This window comes from Lactuca sativa, chromosome 2 (genome assembly GCF_002870075.4).
Source record: "Lactuca sativa cultivar Salinas chromosome 2, Lsat_Salinas_v11, whole genome shotgun sequence".
Lineage (NCBI taxonomy): Eukaryota > Viridiplantae > Streptophyta > Magnoliopsida > Asterales > Asteraceae > Lactuca > Lactuca sativa.
The window spans coordinates 98318597-98334291 of record NC_056624.2 but is presented as its reverse complement, the minus strand read 5'-3'; positions in this window follow the sequence as shown (position 1 = coordinate 98334291).

The following is a 15695-nucleotide window of genomic DNA, read 5'->3' as shown; positions in this document are numbered from 1 at the left end:
ACAACCTCGAAAGCAAGGGAGACAGAGTCCATTATTTCATGGACCAAATCTGGACCCCAAAGTTCGGTGGTTACAGGGAGGTTGTCATAAATGAAGCTCACAAGACTAGATACTCCGTTCACCCAGGTTCGGATAAGATGTACCTTGATCTCAAGAAACTGTATTGGTCGCCAAACATGAAAGTAGAGATTGCTACCTTTGTGAGCAAGTGTCTGACTTGTGCCAAGGTGAAGGTCGAATATCAAAAGCCCTCAGGTTTGCTTCAGCAGCCAGAAATACCTGAGTGGAAATGGGATATGATTTCTATGGATTTCATTAGCAAATTACCCAAATCTCTGAGTGGGTACGAAACCATTTGGTTAATTGTCGATCGATTGACGAAATCCGCCCATTTCCTACCGACGAAAGAAACATTCAAGATGGAAAGGTTCATGTGAATCTACATCCAAGAGATAGTTCGACAGCACGGCTACCGACGAAAGAAACATTCAAGATGGAAAGGTTCATGTGAATCTACATCCAAGAGATAGTTCGACAGCACGGTGTGCCTATTTCTATTATCTCCGATAGAGATAGCAAGTTTACCTCGAGATTTTGGCAACCCCTGTAGAAGGCTCTTGGAACTAAGCTGGACATGAGCACAGCTTATCATCCTCAGACTGATGGGCAGAGTGAGAGAACCATCCAAACCTTGGAAGATATGTTAAGAGCATGTGTCATCGACTTCGGTAAGTCGTGGGACACTCATTTACACTTGGTCGAGTTTTCTTACAACAACAGTTACCACACCAGCATCAAGGCTGCTCTGTTCGAAGCCCTCTATGGTCGTAAGTGCAGATCCCCTCTGTGCTGGGTTGAGGTGGGTGACACGCAGTTAGCCAAGGGACAAATCCCCGACAGCACTCTTACTGGCCCTGAAATCAACCGCGAAACCACTGAAAATATCATACAAATATGTGAGCGATTGAAAGCCTCTCGAGACAAACAAAAGAGCTACGCCGATAAACGTCGAAAACCCTTGGAGTTCCAGGTTGAAGACCGTGTCCTGTTGATGGTCTTGCCCTGGAAATGCATGATACACTTTGGAAAGCATGGTAAGCTAAATCCAAGGTACATAGGACCTTTCGAGATCCTCGCTAGGATCGGTCCAGGAGCATACAAACTCCGATTACCACAAGAGCTTAGCAACATCCATCCTGTATTCAACATCTCAAATCTTAAAAAGTGCTTATCCAACGAAACCCTTATAATCCCTCTCGATGAGATAGAAATCAACGAAAGCCTCAACTTTGTCGAATAACCAATCAAAATCATGGATCGGGAGGTCAAACGTACAAAGCAAAGTCGCATCCCAATAGTGCAGGTTCGCTCGAATGCCAAGCGGGGACCTGAATTCACTTGGGAGCGCGAAGACTCAATGAAACAGAAGTACCCCCATCTTTTTCTAAATCCATGATCTGTATTTTATTCTTGAATTTTGGGACAAAATTCCCTCTAACTGGGGGATGATGTGACAACCCGGAACTTTTACCTTATATGATTGGTCAACAATATCAATGTTTAATTCGATTTCGTTATCTTTTAACGTCGTTTAAGGGTTTGTTTAAGTGTTCTAAGCGAGAGTACAGTCAGGAATGAGTTTAGGAATGAGTCAGCATGTCTTATAGAAGCAAAAATCGGGCCATATACACTCATGAGAGGTGTGTACGACCGTACACACGGGTGTGCGACCGCACACCCATCACCCAGTCGTACACTTACCCCTATATATAGAGGGTGACCCCTTCATTCACTCTTTTCCCTCTTTGGCTGCACTCTACTTTCTCTCTCTAGAAACATCCTTCAAGAACACTCTAAGGGCCTCAAAAACGTGAAGTACTCCATCATTCAGCTTGTTATTTAGTAAGAAGCCTTAATCTAAGCTCAAAACTTTTCATTGTTCTTCATGTTCTTCATCACTTGAAGGTGTATGGCCGCACACCTTCATATGGAGGTCGTACACACCCTAAAGACCCTTCAAAATGAGAGTTTGGCCGCCTATATTCGAGTTAAGACTTGGTTTGAACCTTGAAACACCTCAAAATCGACTTTTGGAGCTTAAATGAGTAGTGTATGATCGCACACACCCTCTGTACGGCCGCACACTCCTATATGCAGTCGCACACACTTCCTGGCCGCACTCCCTGGCCGCACACACATCAAATCCGCGCATTTTGTGGCCATACACCTCCCCCACTTGATCATTTGTGGATCCAACACTTAGTTCTAGCATTTCCAAGTATTTAGGGTGGTTTTCCATCATTGTTTTGTCATGGAGTACTATAATCTAAGACATATATGTGTAATAATGTCAATAGGATCCCCTCGTGTACAAAACATCAGTTGACACTCTGCGCTCATAAACAAGTCGTACATTCGGATCCTACGAAGAATTGTAAGTTCATACCCCTACGCTTTTATAAGTTTTAAAATGTTTTAGGGGGGAATACATGCCAAACATAAAGGTTTTCACAACTTAAAAACTAATGCAATAATAATGGTTTTACTACTTTAATCCTTTTGTAAAATGCGTACCATGAGGGACGTTTTTCTAAACATGATTGCATAGTTTTCAGAACAGTACATGAACATAACTTACAAATCAAAATATAATGGGTATAGTTTGGGGATTTTCTTACCAATTTCACACAACCAAAACTATGTACAAAGTCAACTATATAAACTATGACAGCTCAGTTTATCCATACAGACAACAAGAGTATCATACTAAATAATTATTTTGTGTATAATTATTTATAATCTATTACGTATACATCGATTTCGAACTCGAGAACAACAGAACAACACGTAAACTAGTTAATACAGGATTGTGAGACTTATCTTCGCCTTGCCCTTTGGGTACCAATAAATCCTTGCCCTTAGTATAACCAGAGTCTCCTAGAGGGTGAGCATGAAATTCGTGAATAGATCTATTCGGGACTGACAACCCCACACCTAAACTGCTAGCTATAGTTAGGCGGGCACGCCTGGGGTGACAAGTTTTGTAACGTACGACATCTGAAGAAACGTTAAGGAGGTTCATCGGTCGTATTAGTATCGTCATACGAACTCACAATAGTATCAACTAATCTTTTGTTTACGGGATTCCTTTCTTCAATAGTTTTATTTTAAACAATAAAACTACTTTTCTTACTGGTGGTAACCAGGATTTCAAACAGAACATACATTACCTACTGGAGGTAACCAGGGTTTTCAAACGGAAATACTTTTACACAAAAAACAACAAACATGTTAGAAAATATTGGATTTTCTTGGAAAGCACGTATACACATTCTAGAACTTGAAAACAATGGTTTTTCGATAACAAATGACATTTTACTTATAATGAAAAGAAATTGATTATACAAACTCAGTGACTAGTTTTCATTACAAAAACATTCGTATGAACTCACCAGCTTTATGCTGGAACATTCTTCAAAACCGTTTGTATTCTCAGGACAACGTTAGACAGGTATCTCGCACAAACTTTTGGAGAAGACGAAGCGTATTGAAGACTCATATTTATCTTTTACTTACACTGATGTATACAAACTATGTTTTCAAACGCATGTAAATATTCATATTGCAATGTAATGGTTGTGTTTACTATGATTACTATGTTACAATTGTTGTGATACTACGTATGACGTCACCCTCCCCCGGACGTTTCCGTCATTGTTTTTCTGACGGTTCGGGGGTGTGACAGTAATACACCTGAATAGACACAAGCACTAGCTTATCTTAGGAATTATGCCTAAAATGCTTTTATGTACTAAATGCTTTGTGCATTATATGCTGTTATTTATTTGGATCTATGGTCTGTTGCCGACCGGATCTGGAAACCTTATGTGTTTAGGATTCTAAACTTACGACTATGATATTAGAACTAGCATATAAACGTTTTGGAGGGATAAGGATGATTTAAACGTCAATCCTAAATAAAGATGTAAATTCACCTTATTCGGTGTATAAATCAAGATAGCAAGGACCCGTAGCGGAAACATAAATGCAAATGGAAATAGGAACCAACCCCCTCAACCTCCAGTGATACAGCAAATACATGTTGTCGAAGAAGTGGCACCTAAGCCAATAACGATGGCCGGAGTGCAAGCGATGTTCCAGGTGATGTTGGATCGCCAAATGGAGGAAACAAGGCGTTTACTTCAACAGAACCGAGAAGAACTTAACATGGTAGTTGCTTATGGTGTGATAGTATTACCCATGGATGAAATACGGGTCATTGGTCAACATGGTAGTTGCTTATGGTGTCCATGGATGACATATGGGTCATTGGTCAACATGGTAGTTGCTTATGGTGTGATGGTATCAGGCATGGATAACATACGGGTCATTGGTCAACATGGTAGTTGCTTATGGTGTCCATGGTTGACATATGGATGACATATGGGCCATTGGTCAACATGGTAGTTGCTTATGTTGTGATGGTATCACCCATGGAAGAAATACTGGTCATTGGTGAACATGGTAGTTGATAGGGGTGTTCATGGCCATTCGTCAACATGGTAGTTGCTTATGGTGTGATGGTATCGCCCATGGATGAAATACAGGTCATTGGTCAACATGGTAGTTGCTTATGGTGTCCATGGATGACATATGGGTTATTGGTCAACATTGTAGTTGCTTATGGTGTGATGGTATCACACATGGATGGCATACGGGTCATTGGTCAACATGGTAGTTGATAGGGGTGTCCATGGTCATTGGTCAACATGGTAGTTGCTTATGGTGTGATGGTATCACCCATGGATGAAATACGGGCTACCGACAAGCGATTTTTATAACCTTGATTAAAATAGAAATTGATTTTTCTTTTAAATATGACTTTTTACAAAACTACCCTTACTAATTAAATACGAGTCATTGTATGTATTAGGACAATTTGGTCATTTTATAATGGAACATCTTCTTGGCGCCATAATGTTTTCCGACGAAGCACGTTGTTTCAATTCTTCACTCTTATTTCAGTCACTTTCAAACAAACCCAATTTAAAAATTCCGACAGACAAAAAACCCTAAAATCAATTTCGTAGAATCGTTATCTTAGTGAATGTTTATTATTATGGAAGTCAGTACTTCTTCTAAGATTCAATCAAGTAATCTAACGAAATCCCTAACAGACATGCCATTTGAAGTGATGGAGAAAATAATAGTCGACTTGGCAAAAATTTCAGCAGTCGAGGCTTTCAGGATGAAGAGTGTGTAAGTTTTTCCTTTGATCATTCTATTTCACAATTGTATTTGAGTTGTCTTTACATTGCGGACCGAATATTGTGTTTCGTTTGCAGTTGCAGATTCTTCAACGAGGCAGAAAAAATGGATGAAGTATATAAACTTATGGAGTTAGATGGATTACGGTTTTGTGCAGTTGTCAATAAATGCATAGAGATGAGAAACCCAAATATTCTATTCAGGAATGGATTGTTACGTTGTTGTATATATCCTTTGTAGTAATTAATATGTTACTTGTTTTGCATAACTTTAACTAGAAATTATGTGTTTAATGTTATTTTCAGATGAAGTTATTTTTCTTAGAAGCTGAACATGAAGGGAAAACGATGCTTGAAGAAGCATCGGCATTGGGACATTTGGATTCAACATTTGTCCTGGGAATGATGTTGATGGCTGAAGGGAGACATAGGAAGCAGGAAGCTTCGAACATGTTGAACAATTCTTACCGCAGAGCAAAAGGTACATGGAATCTTAGAGCAACTTGTTCTAAGGTTCATCTCCACTTAAATAGGGAGGGGAGGAAACATGTACACTTCCATGGCTTCCATAGATCTTGTGCATTGCATAAGTCTGTAGTTAGTGTGTTAGACGCTTTTGTGAATGGATACAAATGGGTGTTTATGTGTGAAATTTGTTTATGGGATGCTTGTTTCATTAGGTTTTCTACAGAGTTTGGTATAATTTATGAGTAGTTTATTGATATGTACTTTCATATTATGACAATTAATGCTATGTAGATTCTTTTGGTTTAATATACGAATACATAGTAATTTACTTGATGAGTAATTATTTGATGTTGTTACTTGATTAGTAAATATGTTGTGTTGTTAATAAGGGACTAAAAGAGTTAAAGTTTGGAATGATGTTTGAATGATGTTTAAATAATGTATTTTGGACTTTTAATATTAGTGTTTATATCGTATTGTGATTATAGTTGTATGTAGCAAATGTTTGTTCTTTCCTAGTATTAAATACATATAAAATACAGTTGTAAAGGCATAAACAAACATGTATTTTATTTTGGACTTGGTAATTTGGTTTAATATCAACTAGTGGAGAACCCATGCTTTGCATAGGGTAAAATTGTAAAGGAATAAACATAGGGACTAAAAGTGGCAACAAAGAAAAAGTATTGTGGCTAAAATCAAAGTAAAAAAGTTACTATAAACATAGGGACTAAAAGTGGCAACAAAAGAAAAGTATTGTGTCTAAAATCTAAAGTAAATAATTTTACTGTTAAAATCTTGTTCCACTTTTAATATGTATATTAGCACATGATTATATACTAGTAATTTGGTGAAATGTTAATATAAATGTATTACATTATGGATTATGATATATATGGTATTTTTGTCTTTTTCATTTCAACAATCAAAAGTCAAATGTTACCTAGCTATAAAAGGCTATAATATTTGAATATGTGTTTTGACACAAATACCCTTAGTATTCATATATTTGGAATGATTTCAGGGGCAATTCGGTCTTTTTGCACTCTAAATTGTTAAGGCGCCATCATACCTCTGAAGTAACGTCGGCGTTCCAGTTCTTCAACCATTCAAAACATCTCAACTTTTTTGGACGATAAATCTGCATACAAACACTAAAACCCCCAAATCGTCGAAGGATAATCATTCTCAAAAATGATTTTCTCCGATAATAGAGACTTATGTACTCCTCTCGACCAGATCAGCATAAAGTAAGTTTTTTTCCATACCATGTTACACTATCTTTCATAGTTACGCTTAATTTTTAAAAAAAATTGAAATCAACTACTTCAATGTGTATTTTGTAAGTAGAACGTCCAATACTAGAAGTCGTCGTTCATTAGATGATCTCCCACTAGAGCTTTTGAGTCGGATATTTGTAGTATTAGGGTCAGAATCTGCGAAAGACATCGTCTCTTCAAGACTTTGGTAATTCTCAATAAACATCAACTAATGAATGTATATTTGATGAAATAAAACTTTATTTGTTTGTTATTTACTGTGTACAGAACAGTATGCATTGACATGTTTGAAGGAATGGGTCCCAAAAATTTGAAAGTTGATTTATTTATACGCACATATGCATTGCATAATAACATTGAAGCCATGTTCAGACAAGGAATTGTATGTGTAGTTTCATTAATTATATGTAATCTATATCATTTATTAATATTTAGTGTCATGATGTTATAAATTTATATTGTTATTCTGTCAATAAGATGAGTGCTTTTATTATGACAATTTTGATTTAGGAATGACTTTGTTGAGACAAGCAGCAGATGAAGATCATCTTGAGGCAATTTATTTGCTTGGAATGATCTACATTTCAAGAGGGCCTCATCAATGTGATGAAGGTATGTATATATGGTATATATGTAAATTAAATTAAATTATATATATATATATATATATATATATATATATATATATATATATATATACACTTAATTAAGGCATGTTTGTAGTTTGGAGTTAGTATTTAGTTGTGTTGTGTTGCATAATATTTATTGTTTTATTGAAAAGGGTACATTGGATTAATTGATGGATATTTTAATGTGTAGGTTTACAGTTACTTGATGCCTATTTTGGCTGGGCAGTTCCGGATGATGGAGAGTACACGGGTGTTGTTGATAGTGCCAAAGAGTTGTTGCAGGTTGTTGATGTTGTTCATAGACTTACAACGAATAACATCACATTCCAATGTGAAGACCCACGTCATTATGTTAAAGGTGCATTGGCAATAGGCCATGAAGAGGATGAGGATCGACAAAGATATTGCACGGTTTGTCGTTGGTATGTAGAGTATGGTAGGTTTTGTATATTTCTTAAAAATATTAATGGTTGATAATAAAATGGGCATTGAATATTAGCGTTCTTATTGTATTGTATATGAAGTTGTATAGTCCTACTATAATTTTATTTTGGGTTTGTGTTTACATTGTTCTGATAAAAGGGCATTTTAGTCATTTTTGCTTGCTATGTTGTTTGAGTAGGATGAAGTATATGTAAAACTCATGTTATTTTTGTGATGAAGTATAGTTAATGTAATTAACAATAAGTTTGTAATGAATTCGTTATTAAGGAAAATAATCTACATAGATTATATATACTTTAACATGCCCGATTAATGTAACTAAAAATAACTTTGTAATGAATTCGTTGTTAATTATTCATTATATACTATATTTTCAAGAAATTATACACAACTTGATTAGTACAACTGGCTTAACCGCGCCCTTTTCTAACATAAGCTTAAGTTCTAGTCTGCTTGTCAGCAATATCTACTTTATAATTCATTTTTACATTTTTTTAACCATTAGTTTATCCCACATATTACCAATTCAAAAAAATTTCATTCAAACCATATCTTACAAATTCCAATGATCATAATAATAATTCATCCATAGTATAACAAAATTAATTAAGCATACAACATCCTAACAAATGTCGTCACAAATTAGCTACACATTTTGTTCCATAGCAAAACAAGCAAAAGAAATCTTATTCCATAGCAGAATTGCCTAGAAATAGATCCCTACGAATGGTACTTTCGTAGCAATTCAACTATGGAATTGGTTTCCGTCACAAACTCCGTTGCATAGTAACCACGATGATGAATTCCATAGCAGCAGTACAATGGAAAGTGATTTGGTAACAAATGTCAGTGGAAAATTGCTACGAATTTTTGTTCCATAGAACTATCGGTAGCATAAAACCAACGGATATGGAGTCGGTAGAATTTTCCCTAGAAACTCCCACTCTCGCTACCAGAAATAAAATTCGTAGACAATGTGGTAGCAACATTCCTATGGAACGACATCCCATAGCACGATCCATTGCAGATTAACAAAGAAAATGCATTCCATAGCGATCTTCCCTAGCAAAATCGCGTTTTTCTTGTAGTGCTCAGATTATGTGATCTATACAGTTAACCATGGTTGATAAGATTAGTTATTATTTGATTATTTATTTTCTTATTTGTTTGATAGTTTTTATGAGTGTCTGTTATTTTCCTTTATATGCTTTCTTTTGAGATTGATTAATAAGAAGATACTTATATTCTCATTTTGGTTAGATTCTAAGGAATCTGGAATAAAATCATTGGGACTACTATTAGTATATTCACAAAAAAAAATGGATTCAAAAACTAAAGTGATTAGAACCTATAAAATCATAGGTATAATGACTTGAGAGGGTAACATACTATTGCTTTTGGTCACATTTGGTCACTAAACTTTTTTCCATACTTTAATAGCCATTTAACTTGTTGATTCGTGTAAAATTCCCCCCTACGACTGCTTTTTTCCGGTTTCAATGGATTGGTCGATCCTACGTGTCAGTTTGATCCTACATGGCATGTAGGGCTAATGTTATTAAAAGACGGGTGTATGTGGTTCCTTTATTGTGCCCTAATACCCCGATGGCTTCCTCCTACAACTTCTCATCATCCCTCAATCGATCAAGCAAGAAATCAACAGTGAACGATCCAAAAACTTGTGATTGTGGATTCCCTGCACGTATTCTAACGTCAACAACACTAAAGAATCCAGGGAGGCATTTCATGGTGTGCAATGAGGTAAGCTATTTCAGTTGAATTTTCTCCCTTTTTGTGATTCTTTTTTCCTAATTTGAAATCTCATTATGAGTTATTTGTGTTGAAGGGTAAATGCAAATATTGGAAATGGTTGGGTGTAGAACCCGTACAAATGCCTCTAATGGAAGTGGTGGAGGGAATGAAAGTTGAATTAGTAGCATTGAAGACCAAAGTAGAGAAGGTGAAGGAAGACATGGAACAAATGAAGAAGGAAAAGTACTATGATGCCATTGCAATGAAGGAAAAAATATATAAGTTTACCATAGGATTTCTTTTTTTGATCATTGTTTATATGATGAAATGATGTATTGATAGATGTTGTTTGAATGGAATGAAGGCATTATCTTAACTTCTTGTTGGAATGTAATGAAGTAATTTTAACTGGAATGGAATCACAAAGTAGTAATTTATGACTGCAATGGAATCACAAAGTAGTTTTTTTAACTGGAATGAAGGCATATATGTACAATTAATAACATTACACATCAAGACGTCTAATTAACTTGTAACATACTAGAAAGTAAAAAATGACGAAACTACCCTTGGTAGTTAAAATTGATTAACTATAATATTAGCTAAGCTTTTGACTGGAATTAGAAAGAAGTAATTTTGATTGGAATCATAATGTAGTACTTTTTGACCAGAATGGAATCACAAAGTAGCATACATATAACAATGAATACATATATGTTCATGTTCAAAAGATTGGTTTGAGAGAAAAGGATGATTGAAAATAAACTTTTTCTTATTTCTCTTCTGAACAACTACTGAACTATTACATATATGTACAATTAATAACATTACACATCAAGACGTCTAATTAACTTGTAACAGACTAGAAAGTAAAAAATGACGAAACTACCCTTGGTAGTTAAAAACTGATTAACTGTCATATTAGCTAAGCTTTTGATTGGAATTCGAAATAAGTAATTTTGACTGGAATCATAATGTAGTAATTTTGACTGGAATGGAATCACAAAGTAGCATACATATAACAATGAATACATATATGTTCATGTTCAAAAGATTGGTTTGAGAGAAAAGGATGATTGAAAATAAACTTTTTCTTATTTCTCTTCTGAACAACTACTGAACTATTACATATATGTACAATTAATAACATTACACATCAAGACGTCTAATTAACTTGTAATAGACTAGAAAGTAAAAAATGATGAAACTACCCTTGGTAGTTAAACTGATTAACTGTCATATTAGCTAAGCTAACAATATATGATTCCATTCTTTGACTGTAACGGAATCACTGAGACAACAATGTATATACATAATAAGAAAGTAATTGAATATGGTGGTTGGATTCATTGAAATACTCCATCAATATTTGAAATAAAACAAAGGGTAAGTAGTTGTCTGCATACACAAAAGATAGGATAAAAGATTCCTACTAAGGACCACAAAAGAAGGGTCACCATGTGCCCACATACCCAAAAGAAAAGAATAAATAAAAAATAGTACTTTGTCTTTATATCACAACTTGATAACAAAAGATGTGCCCACCCACTACCTACACACTAACTTAATCAAGGACTGCAGGGTTCTCTGCACTGCACCCAACCCTAGGTATGTTCCTCCTCAATGTCATGTTGATAATCCTTTCAGAATATTGCCTCCATCCACTTCTACCAATTGGGGACCTTCTTGGGACAAGACTTACAGCTACTGGTGGTGATGGTGGGGGAGGTGGTGGTGGTTGGGCTGCTGCTGGTGGTGGTGGTTGAGGTGGTTGGGTTGTTGCTGCTGTTGCAGGTGGATGAGGTGGTTGGGCTGATGTTGCTGTTGTTGGTTGGGTTATTGCAATTGGTGGTGGTTGAGGTGGTTGGGCTGCTACTACTGGTGATGGTTAACTTGTTCCTGCTCCACTACCCCTGGAGGAACTTGGTGCTGCAAAAATATTGAAGTCTCAATTACTTACTAAAATCATGTACTATGTTCAGATGATTGGGACATTTACCTGATGTATTTGTTTGCTGCTTAGATGTACACTTCTTCTTCTTATGGCCTGGTTCCTTGCAAATACTACACCTTATCATGGATCCCCTTCTTGTCACAGAATGTATAACTGGTTGTAACGCCCGCAGATCCGGGCTAGTCAATTTAGAGATAATAGGGGTCGAAAACGAATTTTTGACAAAATATTATCTAGAATAAATAATCTTAACCAAGTTGTATAATATGTCTCAAGGGTTTCGTACATATAAAGAACGCCGAAATCCGAGTTATAACGAAGAAGTTATGTCTCGTCGAAGTTTTACGGCAAAACCGGCACGGCATCGGGAGACGTGAATAGTGAATTTAAGATAGAGGACTTTTTAGCCTTAGTAATCTAAACAAAAGTTGTAGTATACATTAAACCGAGAGCGTCCATAAAAAAAACGCCCAAATCTGACTTCGTATGAGGAAGTTTGATTTTTCTAAGATTTGGCATAGCAGTGCAACGCCCGAAACTCGGATTTTAGTTCGAGTGGTTTTTTTCCTACGCGACCTAAATGAGAGTTGAAGATCTCATTAATAGGAACTCAACGATAAAAATACAGACGAAAACGGGATCCGTATGAAGGAGTTACAAATTCTTCGCGGTCATTTAACAGTCTAATCTCCTCCTACTGTAAGTAATTGTAGATCTTTTTTTTACCTACGCTTGGATATAAAGAACATCAAAAACGGAGCTCGTATGCGAGAGTTATGATTTTTCTAATTCGGGAGGGTGCTGTGCGAAATCAGGTGACGTGGCACAATCCTAGTCATTGCTTCCTCCCCAAGGCTAGCCACCAGATGGTGACCCCTATCCATAAAACTCGACGGTTTTGAGGTAAACTCGACGAGTTTTGGTGATTTCCAACCTATAAAAAGGGTGTCGGGGCATCCTCATTTCTCACACCTTCCAACTTCTCTTTCTCTCTCTAGAATCTCTCTCTAAGCCTCCTCAAGCCCCCTAAAGTCTAGGAAAACCCCTAGCACCCGAAGAAAGCCCCGAGGCTCCTAGAGTCACGAGAAAAAGGGTCTTTCGGTTCAGGAACGCTGCTCCAGCGAAGCCCGGTTTTCGAGAAAACCCACTGTAACTGAGCTACACCTAACCTATCTTTAGTATAGCTTATGTTTCAATATAGTAATGTTATTAGGACCTTAAAATAATTATTTGGTCTATTATTATGAGTTATATAGGGTGGAGTTTAATGCTTATATAATAATAATAATAATAATAATAATAATAATAATAATAATAATAATAATAATAGCTAGACTATTAATTAGTCACGGTTAACGTTAGACTAAACTCTAGTGGTAATGATACTAGGTTTTGTCGAGGAAAATTATTTTAAGATAACGAAGCGTTGTTCAAGTGCAGAGTCACCACCTTCACAAGTGAGTGCATAGTTACTTTCAGCTTACACATAGATATGAAGTATTTTATATAAATTACGTGCTATGTGTGCTTATTATCTGAATACTTGATGTCTATGTTGGATGAACGATTTTATACATGATTTAAATGATTTAAACTGTATATGTATTTTATATCTATGATAATGTTGGGGTAAAACATGGGTAGATGTAATAGATGGAGTATGAGTTGGATGATGAGTTGAGAGGTGTTATAGACCACGAGGTGAGGGTGAGAGGTGGAAAATGTGAGAAGCCTTTTTCCCAAATGATGGTCCCGTCATTCAGCAGAGTATGGATGACAACCACGGACTATTCTAGACAGTCCAGTGGAACACTAGCAGGCTCGCAACCTGTAGGTGTTGTGAACGATGTGTTCACCGGTGTACTCTAAAAACCCATTGACATGTATTGCGAGTGGATTGTGTCGATAAATGAAATAGCCATGGCAGCTATGGATTTAGTGCCCGTTGAGCAAACCCTGGCAGTTATGGATTTAGTGTCTGTTGAGTAAATCCTGGCAACGATGGATTTCGTGTCGGTTCCTTAGGATGATCCTTAGGAATGAATGAACGAGGAGTAGCTGATTCTTAGGGAAGACCCTTAAGAGTAAAGAAGATAATGGGGATGCGTAATTGAGTTAATTGTTTGACGATTAAACATAATAATTATATTATTGTGGGTTGAAAACCCTATGTACTCACCAGGTGTAACATACACGTTCTGAAATTGTGTATTGTTATTATTAGAAGTGAATAAAATTGAGTGTTGAGTTCTAATAGCTAGTTTTTACTAGAAATGAAGTAAAACTATGTTTAGAATCACTCATAAAATGTTGGAAGTCTTATGAGATTCCAATTAATAGCCAAATAATGAAAATTTAGCGAAAATATAAAATTTGAAATAAGTAAAATTTTATTATTGAAAGTTGTAGATAATCTCGTTAAAAACACGTAGGCGAAAACCTCGTCAAAATCCGAGTTATAACGAAGAAGTTATGACCAATCAAAGATTCGCGACAAAACCGGCACGGTGCCGAATGACGTAAAAAGTGAGTTTTTGATAAACTAATTTTTAGCCTTAGTAATCTAAATGAAAGTTGTAGTATTCGTTAAACCGAGAAGTTCGATAAAAAGAACGCCAAAATCTGACTTCGTATGAGGAAGTTATGACTTTTCGAAGTTTCAGCTTAGCAGTAGACAGCTAAAAACTCGAATTTTAGATCGGGTGATTTTTAGCCAACACAACCTAAACGAGAATTGAAGGTCTCGTCATTTGTAGTACAACAGTAAAAAGTCTGATGAAAACGGATGTCGGATGAAGAAGTTATGAATTTTTAACAGATTATCCTATCCCGGTCTGTTAAAAATAATAATATTAAAATTAAAGTCAAAATTAGCCGACAGAGTCTAAATGAAAGTTGTAGAGCATAATTTTAGCTACGCGTGCATATAAAGAACGTCAAAAACGGAGATCGTATAAAAAAGTTATGGATTTTACAAGATTTGGCACATTTTTTATTTAATTTTCGCATGAATAGTGTTAATCCACGTGGCAGTTTCTGATTGGACCGCAGCCTCGTTGGCACCTTCTGATTGGTCCGATGCCGTGTCCGCCTTGTGTCCGAAGCAGCTTAGTCATCCGAGCAGCTGGCAACGTGCATCGCAACCCCCTCGCACCGAAGGCTCGGCCAATCCGAGACCGCCACCTGCCCTTCCCGTGTTGACCTGCGAAGCGAGCCACCTGGAGCCTCGCATGCGAGCCACGTCCGAGCCACGCAGCAGCCTCGTGTCCCTCGCTGCTGATGCCACTGAGCTGCTTTGCTGCCTGGTTCCTTCTCAGCCGACCTTCGGACCTCGCCTATAAATAAGGAGGTTGCGAGATCTTCCGACTAGAATCCTAAATTTGGCATTTTTGGCCCCTTTTTCAATATTTTCACTATTTTAAATTGCCTCGAAACCCCGATAACATTTTTAAAGCCCGGAATATGCCCCGAAGTGCCCAGAGAGCCCGAAAAATTTATCTTTTCGGTTTTGAAGCTCTACCTTTTTAGAGTCCGGTTTTTAGCTAATTCTCCCGGTTTTCAACAAATAAAGCCATATTTGGAGCCAATATGCTGCTCAAATTACTATTTTAACCCCCGATTATTTTAAGGTGAGTTTAATATATAGGAACAATTGTATGTTATGTGTTATATGTACTACATGCTTTTCAGCGTTATTATTCCGGGTTATTTTTATTTGCTACTTTTAATAGCAAAGATATACCTTTGACCCTGTGATTAGTGAAAGGACTTAGATTCACGGTGGTACTGGTACGTAGCCTCTGGCCATGTAGAACGTGTCTCGTAAGAGAATGACTTCTATTCTATGGCATTGGCAGAAGGTTAGATAGGACTGGTATGTAGCCTCTGACCATGTAGAGCA